Here is a 14,913-nt window from a genome sequence, read left to right on the forward strand (position 1 = left end):
AGATGATACCACTTTAATGACAAAGTGAACTAAAGAGCTCTTGATGAAGGTGAGAGAGGAGAGTGAAAAAGCTCTCAAAACTCAACATTCAGAAACCTAAGATCATGGCATCTGGTCCCATCACACCTTGTCAAATGATGGGGGAAAAATGGAAACAGTGATAACACTTCATTTTCTTGGGCTCCAATATGCAGATGGTGACTGCAGCCTTGAAATTAAGCAACGCTTGGTCCTTAGAAGAAAAGCTATGATATACCTAGACAGTGTATTAAAAAGTAGAGACATCACTTTGCTGACAAAGGTCTGTTTAGTCAAAGCTCTGGTTTTTCCAGTAGTCATGGATGGATGTGAGTTGGACTATAAAGAAAGCTGAGCACCGAAGATTGGTGCTTTTGAACTGTGGTATTGGAGAAGACTCTTGAGAGTCTCTTGGACTGCATGGAGATCAAACCAGTCAATCCAAAAGGAAATCAGTCCTGAATATTCATTGGAGATACTGATGTGAAGCTGAAGCTCCAACAATTTGGCCACCTGATGTGAAGATCTGACTCATTGGAAAAGACCCTAATGCTGGGAAAGATTGAGGGCAAGAGAAGATGGCAACAGAGGATGAGATGGTTGGATGGCATCACCAACTCAATGGACAAGAGTTTGAGCAAACTCCAGGAGATGGTGATGGACAGGGAAGACTGGTGTGCTGCAGCCCATGAGGTCATAAAGAGTTGGACACAACTGAGTGCGTGAACAACAAATACAATCTTAGGTCTTTTTTTAAAAAGTTAAGAGAGGAAAATATTAAAGTCTATTTTAAAATCATATTTACACATATATTTACCATTTCTGATACTCTTCATTTCTTTGCATGGATTCAAATTGCCTTCTGGCATCACAATATCCTTTCAGCCTGCAGTATATCCTTTAGCATTCTTTTAGAGGCAAGCCTACTAGGAATAAATTTCCTACGATTTTTAAAAATCTGGGAATATCTGTAATTTGCCTTCATTTTCCCTTGCCCTCATTTTGAAGGATAGTTTTCTAGAGCATGAAATTCACTCATTTGTTTCTCATAAAATTTGCTATTTTTACTGACAATGCCAGTGAATATGGATTTCTCACTTTCTATCCAAATCAACCCAGCCCCTTCTAGCAGTGAAGCTGCTGGTTTTTACAGCCAGCCCCACCTTGGTAGTACTATCAAGCTTGGGCTTGGGGAAGAGGAAACATTCCCAAGCAAGAATACCGCAGACTCCCACTGCTTGTTCAGAAGTTCAGCAGTTTCTCACAAGTATATACTTCCTTATTTGTTGTCTTTGGTCTTTTCCCAGACTCCTGAAACAATTGTTTTTTGAAAAATTTGTCTAGTTTTACACTTGTTTCTTAAAAACATTTTCTGCTAGAAATACTGCTCTCTGGTTTTATATAGATTAGATATTCTCATAGAATTAACTCATAGAACAGCCATTGACTTAAGAACACTTTATAATTTTGGCTGCTCAGGGCAGTAGAGGTGATTTTCTATACTATCATAGAAATTTATTGCTTTAGCATATCACATTATAACTTTTTTTCTGCTAGAAGTACAGTATGTTCCTTTTCATCAGAGATGAGACTCACATTCACTGAGCATATATACCAGGCCACTGGCGTGATACAGTCTCTAATTCTCTAGTTCTTTTCAAAATAATGATTGTGGGCTTTTTGTAATTGCAAATGCAACATACCCTTGTTTTTGAAAAATTGAACAATACAGAAAAGAGTCCTCTCTCCAGAAATATTTTATAATGATACCACTTAGAGAAAGACATATTTAATATCATCCTCTCTCCCCTTCTCTCCTTTCAAACTCTGTGTGTGTCTGTGTGTGTGTGTTTGTCTGTATTAACATTAGCTTCAGGAGGTGGAAATAAATCTCCTACTGGTCTGAAGATCATAGCCCTCTTCCAAGGTTCTAAGATTTGTAAAAAAATCTTTTTTCTCATACCAACTACTAGGGTAGAAGAGAAAGCTATAGCCCTCTGAACTTGAAGAGTGCCTAAGACATACATTTTGGTTATACAAAGATCAACAAAGATTCTGTTCTTTAAGAAGAAACCAGATGTTTAGCTCCAAAAAAAAAAAAAAAAAAACTATGTTGCTCTTGATATGCAAAACTTTTCTTCCTTGTGGGTGCATATTTTATCCTTTAAGAACTTTTAAAATATAACATGGACTGAGACCTATTTGCTCTTAAAAACTATCATTGCCAGTAGGATGGACTACCATCAGGATAAAACTTGGACTAGGAAAGAAAAGAATCTTGAGTCAGCGCCACCCTCCCTTTTTATAGGAAAAAAAAAAGTATTTACAGCCAGGCCTATGAAAAAGCAAATCTTCAATAACTAAGGGGATGTTGGTTGAAGTGAGTGAGTGAAGTCACTCAGTCGTGTCCAACTCTTTGCAACCCCATGGACTGTAGCCTACCAGGCTCCTCCCTCCATGGGATTCTCCAGGCAAGAGTACTGGAGTGGGTTGCCATTTCCTTCCCCAGGGGATCTTCCCGACCCAGCAATCAATGTTGGTTGAAAGGAGCAGCCAAATCAATAGTCATCTTTAATGTTTCATCATGTTTCTTAAAGGGAAAAAATAAATGCTCTTGGTTAGTTTAAGTCTTACTCATTCTTCAGGTGAAGTCAATAGGAAATCATTGGTTACTCTCGTTGATGGGGAAACAATTGGATCTGGAGCATCCTCTTCATGCTCAGTCCAGAAAGAACAGCTGGTTCCTCTTATCCGAGGAGCTGACACAGTCTGAGTGGGAAGGAGTCATCATCACCATTTAACCAAAGCTGGGAGCATTTCCCTGAAATGCTGAGGAAGAGTCAGAGAAGAATAAGTTCCTTCTTTGTTGAGCTCCTTTAATGGACCAGAACCTGGTGGTCTGGAGTCGACGATAAGAAAGGTAAAAGAGAGAAAGTGGCTGATATTCCTTGGTTTACAAAGAAAACCAATAAAGTTCTTGGCACAGAGCTTGCGCTGCTTCACGTAGGCACCAGGCACCCTCTCGAGGGAGTGAAGGCACAGCGTGCCTTCTCAAGAAGGTCTTAGAAGCCCGGGCAAGAAAGTGAGCTCAGTGGGCTTCTGTGCTACGAAGAATTAGCCGGGAAAGAGAGAGAGAGAAAGAGAAAGACAGACACGGGGACCCAAGCTCTGATGGAGGAAAGGTATTTTATTCAACATAGTGTGGGTATATATACTATCTTACAAGGTAGCTATTTTCAGCAAAGATAAAAATCAAAAGTCCAGACCTACAAATTATCATAAGGCAATCCATATCAAAGAGAGAGGGTTGTAAATAATCACTTTTACCATATGGTTCACAAAAAGGAAGAGGGTCATAAATAGTTACTTATCACCATATGGAAAAACTAACGAAGGAAATGCATGCATTCATCAGCCCCAGGAGTGGTTTGCCAACTCCTCTTAATTCCTGAATATTCAGGAATTAATAAGGGACAGAGGATTCATGACAGATCCAAAACAGCACACAGGAAGCCTCCTGTTAAATGCTTCCTGACACTTCTTCAGTAGGTGGGACTAGAATTTCCCAAGAGAATAGTAACTATGGGGTGATTCAATTGAGGGAGTTTGATGGCAGAGGCTGAGAGAGAACAGAGAACTGAGGAAAGAGGGGGTGTGGTCAAGAAGAGACTGATCAGTCAGTGGGCATTCTGAAAACCCATTTGGTAGCCACGATGAGGATCTGCTCTTGACTCAGTTCTAGTGAAGCTGCTAGTCTTAAGATGTATGTTGTTACTGCACCAGAGTTCCAAACTATCTCAGTGGATCCAATATGTACAGCACCTATACTGTAGGTTTTTAGCTTCCTGAGAGCAACGTATTTTTGATATCCAAACAAAATAATCCCAATTCCTTGTGTTTGGATTCCCCACTGGCAGAAAATAAGGTGACCACTCAACTTTCTCTGTACCCAAGGAGCACAGTCCTGGCTATACAAAGCAGTTTGGCTCCTTATTTCCACACACTAGTCTGTGAGTACTACCTTTATACAGCCCAGATGCCCATTAAATTGCTCCCCCAAATAAAAGCTGAATTCTCCCTGGAGCTATGAATTGCAACTTGTAAAATCATATTTTTGCAATCTGTGATGGTCACCTCAAAACTCTGTTAAAATGATCAGGGATTCCCTGGTTTCTTGTTCACAGCTTATATATAGTATCTTAATTATTCCATCTAATTTTTTAACATGGTACCTATTTTATTACAAATAATATCTTTGGGTGGGAGAAATGCAATTTCATATATCATAGAAGGGTTCTGTTATCCTGTAGGCTTGGCTGCTAACTCAGCATGGTCAGGCAGACCTGCCCTCTTCTGTAGATGGGCTATGAGCATTTGCTGGGCTGTTTTAACAAAGATCAGTTATCTTACTTACCTTGATTAACAACTTTGTTTTTCCATAAACAAAGTTTCAAGTCTCTATGTTGCTGAGGAACTTTAGAAGGGCTGCAGGGCAGTGTGGTGCAAGAATAATGAAAGGCCCGTGAAGTCAGGCAACCGGAAGGCTGAGACACGTCGTGGTCAGAGTCCATTCACATCCTCTGAGGTCACTCATTACTAGTGTGTGTGATTTTTGTTTTCTCTCGAAAAACTAGAAAATTAGTGTCCCCGATCATGTTTCTCAAACTCAAAGAAATATCATAAGCAGTGAATGAAGTGTGGATTTTATCCAAGCACTGTAGTCTGCCTACACAGAGTGTAGGGATGTGGAGCCTATCTACAAAACTGTTCAGCTATGTTGAAGCCAACTGTGAAAAGTATAACTAAGGAGGGACTTAAGGCTGGAAATTCTGGCCACACTGGGGACAGACTGAGTAAGGTCACAAAACTTTACTCTTGACCTATTAAACCAACAGCTTAAGAAAAAAATTAGCCCATGCAGGATTACACCTACATTAACAGAAAAACATCTTTTGTAAACTAATTATCAGGCAACCTACTAAGGTTTTCATCCTGAAATAATAATCCTCTTTCAGCTAATCACACAGCTAGAAGCAATAAGCAAAGTGAAATGCTCAAAATCTTTGGACAGAAAAGAGAATACTAAAATCCAAAACAAAAATCTTGCTCCAATCTTCATTCAGACCTGACTGATAGCAAAACTGTATTAATGAGGTTAATTTAATAATAATATATATGAAATAAAAATTTGATGGTTGCAGTATTTTTTGCCCACAACATCAAAGGGTAAAGAATATAAAGCTTATACTTACTTATTTCCTAGGAAGGCTTAAGAACTTACAATAATAATAACAGTGATAATAGGGAAGAATGAAAAAGCCTTAATAATTATATTCTGGATCCATCATAGTTGACACATTTTCCAACAATTCCAAGTAGAAATGAGTTTTCCAACTGCACACTTGTTAGAAACAAAAACGGATGGATTTTCAAAATAAAGAAAAAAAAAAAAACCTTCTATTTAGGATGTTTCTTACATCAAATGTGGTCAGGATTAACTGTGTACTAAACCAACAGGGTTGGAAAAATGGAGATAATACTGAAAGGAGAAAGCTGTGAAAAGTTCAACATGTCACCTGATATGATTAATTACGACGATGATGAAAACAAAGCAAAAGGAAAGAAACTCTTAATGGAGCATTGCATGTGAATTAGCTCATTTAGTCATCATAACAATTTTATGATGTAATTACAACCATTATCTCTGTTACAATGAGTTAACCAAGGCTTGGAGAGTTTAAGGAGCTACTTGCATGCATGTCTGACTCTTTGGGACCCTATGGACTATAGCCTTCCAGGCTCCTCTGTCATGGGTTTCTCCAGGCAAGGACACTGGAGTGGGTTGCCATCCCTTTTCCGGGGGATCTTTCTGACCCAGGGATCCAACTTGGGTCTTCTGAACTGCAGGCAGATTCTTTACCGTCTGAGCTACCAGGGAAGCCCTAAGAAGCTGCTTAAGTCATAGTATTAATGTGTGACGGTCTCTCCAAGTCTAAAACTGTGATGGTAAATCATACAATCCCTTATCACTCAAACTCACCAGTCTGTCTGCATTTCCAAGAAACTTCCTTTGCCTGGTCTTTAAATGTCTAATTCCATCTCTGCGTGTCTTTCTCTCTCTCTCTCTCATACACTCACATGTATGGCATCAGATTATCTCTGTCTTTTATTGTAGTAATTTGGCCTTTATAAGCAGACAAGTAGCGGTGATGTTCTGTCCAAAAAGATACTGGGGGGAATATAGCATTGAAAAGAGCAGATACTAAAAAGAAAAAGAACCTTCTGTTCCTTTAACCCTTGGCCATTATTTCCAACTGGTAATACCAACCAGTGTTGCACCATCAATAAGGCCTTGCCAGATAGATCTTCCCTATTCCTAAAGGTTAGCCAATTAGTTGATTTTCCCTTGGACTGGAAGAAGAAAATGATTGTGTGCATAAATAGGTATATGAATAAGTTTATGGAAGCCATTTTGAGTGGTAGAATTCCAATCTGCCCAAACCTTGAAAATGACACCAACTCACTACTTTGAAGGACCCTAGGTCAGAGGCTACAGCTCCATGTTACCTTTCATCAGAGCACCAACCCCCAAGTTCTCTTGGCTACAATCTAAAAGTCAGACACTGACGTCCTTGATGACTATGCAGCAATGACAAGAAGAGATGATAAGCTGGGAACCATCTCTGAATCAAAGTGTTGGGTGAATACCTAGTCCCCACTGCTGCTGTTCCATGTAGAAGGAACACAATTAGAGTTTCACCCTTGCCATCATTCCATGTTCTTACCTACTCATTTCTAGAGGACCGTGAACCAAATGGTAAATTTCAGAATAGGAAGTGGGGCATTCATAACTCATTTTTCTTTGGCTCTGCACAAAGCATAGGTTTTCTGCAAATGTCAGCCATTTGGTAGGCTTAGTAGCAAATCCTCTGCAGTTTCTGGGAGAGGCTGTCACTGGATGCTAAGTCGAGTTCTATCGTATGGTATTAGGAAGCTTGTTGTAGTCATGCACCTGAACTGCATAAAGGTCAAGGAATAAATTTTAAATGATACTTAGGAGTAGGATGGGCAGGACTTAACTGACTGCATATTGACAATGAGGGAGAAACTGGGTGGCTCCTGTTCCCGACATAGGTAACTGGGTGGATAGGCTATTACCAGGAAAGACGACAATCAAGGCGGGTTTTTGTTTTTGTTTTTTGCCACACAGCATGCAGGACCTTAGTCCCCTGACCAGGGATCAGACCCATGCCCCCCACATGGAGTCTCAACCACTGGACCAACAGGGAAGTTCGTTTTTTGTTCCAAGGTAGGTTTTGAGATATCTCCTCGGCTAATGAGCAACTGTCCCTTTTACAAGGGCTGCTCCCTGCCAAAGGAAGAGTCACAATAGTCTGCATAGTGGAGGCCAGCACCTGGTCGTATCTTATTGATCTAGAATGGACACTTAAAAATAGATAATCTTTTCTGATGGCTTGAGATCAGATCCATAGAACGACAAAGTTTTTAAATCGTGGCTGGAATTTTAATTGTTTGTGCTGTGGCAACCATATCGAGAGAGAAAACAGCAGTAGTAATAGTAGCAGGAAGAAGAGGAAGAGAGACACAACTAAAGCAGGCACACCCCCAAACCAGCAGAGTAGGAAAATAACCTGAGAGAGTATTGGCAGCGTCCCATTTTTGGTCCTTATGTCTGTGTAAGACCTGGCTATATTGCTACCCATGTATTTCATAACCTCAGCTGTGTCCTTGTATTTTTTGTCTCTTCTCTATTCAATTCAGCTCTACTTTATGCATCATGTAGGGATAAAGATCACATACTTGGTTTTGCACATATCAAAATTTGAAGTATCCAAGTGATAACATCTGTAGGATATTTGATATATTAGTCTGGTGTGCAATAAAGGGAGGAAATGGCTGGGATGAAATACATATTTGATAAATACATGTTTGGCATATAGGTTGAGGTTGAGTGAGAATGGCTATGGTCACTTAGATCATGGGAAAGGAGCTAAATATAATCATCTTAAAAAAGGATTAAAGTGCTATTAAAGTTCTGCACTCAATATGCCAGCAAATTTGGAAAACTCAGCAGCAGCCACAAGACTGGAAAAGGTCAGTTTTTATCCCAAAGAAAGGCAATGCCAAAGAATATTCAAACTACCAGACAATTGTGCTCATTTAACACACTAGCAAGGTAATGCTCAAAATCCTTCAAGCTAGGCTGCAACAGTACATGAATCAACAACTTTCAGATGTATAAAGTGGATTTAGAAAAGGCAGAGGAATCAGAGACCAAATTGCCAATATCCACTGAATCACAGAAAAAGCAAGGGAATTCCAAAGAAACATCTGCATTATTGACTATGCTAAAGCCTTTGACAGTGTGGATGGATCATAACAAACTGTGGAAAATTCTTAAAAGAGATGGGAACACCAGACTACCTTACATGTCTCCTGAGAAACCTGTACGCAGGTCAAGAACCAAGTTAGAACTAGACATGGAACAACAGACTGGTTCAAAAATGGGAAGAGAGTATGTCAAGGCTGTGTACTGTCACCCTGCTTGTAACTTACGATGCAAAATGCTGGGTGGGAAGATTCACAAGCTGGAATCAAGGTTGCCAGGAGAAATATCAACCTCAGGTATGCAGATGATACCACTCTAATGGCAGAAAGTGAAGAGAAACTAAAGAGCCTCTTGATGAAAGAGGAGAGTGAAAAAGTTGGCTTAAAATTCAACATTCAAAAAACGAAGATCATGGCATCCAGTCCCATCACTTCATGGTAAACAGATGGGGAGAAAGTGGAAACAGTGACAGATTTTATTTTCTGTGGATTTTGACAGCAGCCAGAAAATCAAAAAAATTCTTGCTCTTTAGGAGAAAAGCTATGACATACCTAGACGGTATATTGAAAAGTAGAGACATCACTTTGCTGACAAAATTCTGTATAATCAAAGCTATGGTTTTTCCAGTAGTCATGTATGAATGTGAGAGTTGGACCATAAAGAAAGCTAAGCACTGAAGAAATTGATGCTTTTGAACTGTGGTGCTGGAGAAGACTCTTGAAAGTCTCTTGGACAGCAAGGAGATCAAATCAGTCAATCCTAAAGGAAATCAACCCTGAATATTCACTGGAAGGACTGATGCTGAAGCTCCAATACTTTGGCCACCTGATGGGAAGACCTAACTCATTGGAAAAGACCCTGATGCTGGAAAAGATTGAGGGCAAGAGGTAAAAGCAGCAACAGAGGATGAGATGGTGGATGATATCACCAACTCAATGGACATCAGTTTGAGCAAACTCCAGGAGACGAGTGAAGGACAAGGAAGCATGGCGTGCTGCAGTCCATGGGGTCGCAAAGGGCGTGAGAAAGATCCTTTGCTTTCTGTGGTTAAAAACAGAATTTTCCCTAACTTTTCAAATTATTAAGTATGATTAAAGTCTAGAAACATAATTAATCTAATAATACTATAAGTGATGAGTAATGGCAAACAGTATTAGAAACTTCTACATGCAAAACTGACATAGTAGCATTTATTCCAGCTGAGCAAGAATGTTCATGCTATTTTCCATCTTCCTTCAGGAAAACCCAGCTACTAGTGGACAGCTTTGATGCCCTGTCACCTAATTCACAGGATACAGAAAGTCAGGATGCAGTACAACTGATTTCCCTAAAGAGTTGGGGAAGGATTTCTCCAGTTAGCTACAAATGATGACCAGTTTTGACCTCATGGGTCAAAACTTTACCACACCTAGTAAATTAGCAGGGCCCCTGGGATGTTGTCTGGTATGATTCCTAAACATGTGTTAAGCATTATTTGTCACGGAACTTTGCAATAAAAGTTTATCTTTTTTATTGAAGATCACTAAGACATTTGTCAATTATGATGGTTCCTTAGATCTTACTTGTTCCCTCCTTTTCCTTTTAAAGTCACATATTCCATTAAAATATTTTTTTAAAGTTTAGGCCCTGAAGCATATGCCACTTTCAGCATGCCAATTCTTCTGCCCAAAATCCTTATTTAGTGACATAGAAAAAGGACAAGAAAGAAACATATTTTAATTCTTCCAAGTTTTAACTATGGAATTTATGTCATTAGAAATAGAATTTTTTTAAACAATATACTTGCTTGTACACTAAATTTAAGGGGCAGAGGGCTTCCCTGTGGCTCAGTGGTAACAAGTCTGCCTGCCAATCCAGGAGACACAGATTTGATCCCTGTTCTGGGAAGATCCTGGAATTCCCTAGTAGCTCAGTTGGTAAAGAATCCGCCTGCAGTGCAGGAAACCCATTTGATTCCTGGGTCAGGAAGATCTACTGGAGAAGAGACAAGCTACCCACTCAAATATTCTTGGGCTTCCCAAGTGGCTCAGCTGGTAAGGAATCTGCCTGCAATACAGGAGACCTGGGTTCAATCCCTGGGTTGGGAAGATACCCTGGAGAAGGGACTGTCTACCCACTCCAGTATTCTGGCCTGGAAAATTCCATGGACTATATAGCCTATGGGCTGACAAAGAGTCAGACAGGACTGAGCGACTTTCACTTGCACTTTCTGGGAAGATCCCACAGGCCGCAGAGCAACTAGTAAGCCCATGTGCCACAACTACTGAGCCTGTGCTCCAGAGCCAGGGAGCCGCAATTAGAGTCTATGTGCCACGGCTACTGAAGCCTGCATGCCCTACAGCCTGTGCTCCACAAGGAGAAGCCACTGCAGTGAGAAGCCTGCACGTCACAGCCAGAGAGCGACCCCTGCTCGCTGTAGCCAGAGAAAAGCCCACAGAGCAATAAAATCCCAGCACATCCAAAAACAAATGAATACAATTTTTCAAAAACTAAAAGGCATAGTCTTGAAAATAGTTAATTTTCTGTAGGATATTTACTATTTTGTCAGACATAGTCTTTCTAACTATAGTTCTACTTCCCCTGTGGATTGAGAAATCCACAAGAGAAAATATACAGTTCAGGCAATATTGCTTCCCCTAAAAACATACATTTTATTTTTAAATTTTTAAATTATTTTGGCTGTGCTACATACCTTATAGGATCTTGATTTCCTGACTAGAGACTGAACCCATACCATGGCAGTGAAAGCAATGAGTCCTAACCACCAGACTACCAAGGAATTGCTGGAAAATACATTGTAAATGAAGCGTTAGCATTTATTACAAGAAAAGGGACAGATTTAAATATAAATCTAAGCTAGTGTTTTGCAAACTATTCTGCAGGACACTAGCATCCCACAAATTCCCAGTAGGCATTTTTAAACACAGAAGACTTTTGATTGGGTCTTAGGGAGGAGAGAAAAAAAAGGTTATAAAAGATATTGAGACAGTTGAGACAAACTGAATAGACTGTGTACTGAATACTGCCATATCAATGCTAAATTCCAAGTGTGTGATAAAGCTTTCATGATTGTAGCAAGGTTGGGCAGACTTAGATTCCACTGCAGGTCCAGACGCATGACGACAGAGGTCCCTGTGCCAACCTTAGCAGTTCTCCACCAATAGATCTGCACTAGTGGTTTTGTATGCACGGTACCTGTCCTCAACTATAGGAAAAACCATGGAATGTGTAAAAAGATGGGTAGTTTAAAATGGACAAAGCATACAGTATAAACAGAGAGAGGGAGGAAATGCAGCAGGATTTGCAGAAGCCAGATTGTGAAAAATCTTATGTGCCAATCTGAGGGAATTAGATATTATTTTGAAGGCAAATAGGCAAGAAAAGAGATAGGAAATAATGTGAAGAATTTTTGAAGTGCAGAGTAGCATGATCAGGTTTATTTCTAAGAATTAAAACTGTCAACGTGTTAAAGTAGAGGCTGGAGAGCATGAGACTAAAGACTAAGACTATCTCTTGTCAGAAGATAAAGTAAGGAGATCAGGACTAAAATAAGTAGTATCAGAGGAAATGGAAAAGGGAAGACGGACCAGAGAGGAACTGTTGAGCTGCCTGGAAGTGGTGTTAAGAGCACTATTTTAGAACCAGGCATTCATTTACCTAGTGTGTAACCATCAGCAGTAAAATCATCTACATGAGCATTCCTCCCCACCCCGCCCAATGAAGTGAATACCAGTATCTTCTTCACAGGCTTGTGATTAAGGATTAAATGTAGGGTAAAAAATGATAGTGTACAAAAAAGCATTTAGCACAGTGCCTGGCACAAAAGAAGTGCTCAATTAGTTACTATCATTACTGCACTTATCAGGGAGAAGAAGGGATTGAAAATGATTCCCAATTAGCTAGAATCTGATCTGGCTTTTCAATCCTACAGCCCACACCCTTTGTTTAGCCCAGTGCTTCTCAAAGTATGGTCTCCAGAGCACCAGCAGCAGCGTAATCCAACAACTTGGTAGAAATGCAAATTCTCAAACCCAGCAAAAACTACAGTTATAAACTCTAGAGGTTAGGGTCCAGCAATCTACATTTTAACAAGCCCTCCCTGGTGACTCTGTTATACACGGAGTGTGAGAATTACTAATTTAAATACTCATTTTCTCTAGTCTGAGCTCTTAACACAGTCATCAGCCTCTTAGGGTATTCTTCTCGGCAGTCTCTTTCCCTTGAATTCATCATACAGCCACAGGTTTCCTAAAAAACATGCCACATCAGTATATGATTACCATCTGTAAGTCACAGTAAATGTTGGGCAAGTTTATTTATCCTATTTGGGCTTTATTTTTCATAAATGTAAAAGGGAACATTAAACATGACATAATCTAAAATAGTACCATCATCTAGGAGATGCTCCACAACTGATGGTCGAACCTACGATCTCATACTGTTGTCAGAAATTAAGTCACTTGATTAAAGTCATCCAACTTAATAAAAGATCCAAGATTAGAACACAAGTTTCTCAATTACAAATTCTGGTTCTTTTCATGAGATAAGGCTGTTTCTACATAATCAAAAACATTTATTCCAAAATAAAAAATTACATTTTGGTATTGTCAGTTTATGCACTATTCTCAAAAGTGAAAAATTATAGTCTTTAGAAATGAATGAATGAAGCTACATGAAAAGTTTTCAATGGTAGCTCTCAGCAAAAATTAAATCATAAAATAAGTATACTTACCTGTTACCTAAACTTGAATATTTATACTAAACACAGAAATAATTGAAATATAAAAAGCAATTCAATTGTTTTTAAGCTTTATTTTATCACCCTTATCAAACAAACACATCAAAAAGCATATCAACAGTGCATCTTATGGTAAGTCAGTTTACAACAAAACTGAACAAGGCAATCGTGTTTACAGATAAAAGTTTTCAGCAAAAAAACTATATGCAATTCAGTTAATTGAAATGCTGTGTCCATACATTTTTAGCATATAGGAAAGTGGAAAATAAATGTTCTTTGCTAATCAGCAAGAAAAAACATGTTTAAAAGACTTGAATAGAAATCAGAAATATAGATTTGAGAAAAGAATTTCTTGGTACTGATACACGTCTACATTTATAGTCCCACTCAGTTATTAAAAAAAAAAAAAAACACACACACACAAAAATAAGACATCACCAAGAACAGAGAACCATAGTGCCAAGAAATGCCAAGACCAATAAACTACTGAAACAACTGGTAGAAATGTTACAGACAGCTGTTGTGTACTGTAATATTCTTGTAGTTCTGAGGTGAAGGTAAACCAACAGGAGAGAATACTCCTAATAACTGGCTTTGGTTTAAGTGATCGTTCACATTTTTCTAACCATACCTTCTAAGCAAGAACACAGCTATTACATGTTATTGAGGGAAAACAGTAGTAGGTTTTAATATTCACAACCAACCACTCCAGTGCTGATATAGAAAGCCACAAATTCTCAAAATCTATTGATCATAACTGGATTTCAAAGAGTGAACAAAAGAACAAAGATGGAGTCCTTTGGGGGGAAAAAATCTGTTCTATGCCAGATTTGACACTGTTTGGAGGATATAAAGGAATGTTAAATTATTTAAGGTTTATTGTACTTAACACTACTTACTTTCATAAGGTGCTACAACTCTGCAGCTAGTGCATACTGATGCCACCCACTGTGCCCAATGTGCAAAGGGAAACAGAGATGGCTAATCCCCAGTTTCTTTCTGATCCTTGATTTGCGTAAGTGCTGATGTATACCAAATACATAAAAGATAGAGTCTCATTTAAATATTTTTTTTTTAAAATTTGACCAAACTGAATATGGATATTTAATCTGGTCTCATACACTCTTAAAAATAATTTTCTGGGGAAACAATGATGAGGAATGTATAGAAAAGGCAATGTTTCTACGTTACAGGTACCAAACTTGGATTTTTAAAAATAAATATCATTTTTAGGTCATAAACTATATGAACAATTAATAATACCTTAAAAAGGAAGCCATTTTCTTCCCCTCATCTCTTTGTTTATATTACTTTTCTCTTCTTTACTCTTAACTCTGGTAGATTTTTGACAACCCATGCTAATATAATAATATAGCTATAGATAATTCAAATAACTGAAAAGATTTTGAGTCCATAAATGCATGATTTTGGATGTGTAATACAGAACACCTCACTACATTTTCTTTTACACACTCACTATCCTGACATCATGAATACTATTAAGGAGAGAGCTTAGAAAGGGAAGGGAATTCCAACTGGGACAGAACCAACTACATGTAATTCTCTTGCTGACAATCAAGAGTTTATGATAAGAAATAGCTCTGATGTTATTACCTAAGAGTTTTGCAAATAGGAATAAAAATTTTGACAATTCCAGTTTTGGGTTTTTTCCTTCAGAGTGTGACTTATTTCATCATACAAAGCAGTACAACAAAATAAGCTCTTTTACTTCACAACAAGGATCAACAGTCACGTGGATCAACAGTCACTTAAGGCAAAACAAGACAGAATGTTCTCTCTGATCACA

This window comes from Budorcas taxicolor, chromosome 3 (assembly GCF_023091745.1).
Source record: "Budorcas taxicolor isolate Tak-1 chromosome 3, Takin1.1, whole genome shotgun sequence".
Taxonomy (NCBI): domain Eukaryota; kingdom Metazoa; phylum Chordata; class Mammalia; order Artiodactyla; family Bovidae; genus Budorcas; species Budorcas taxicolor.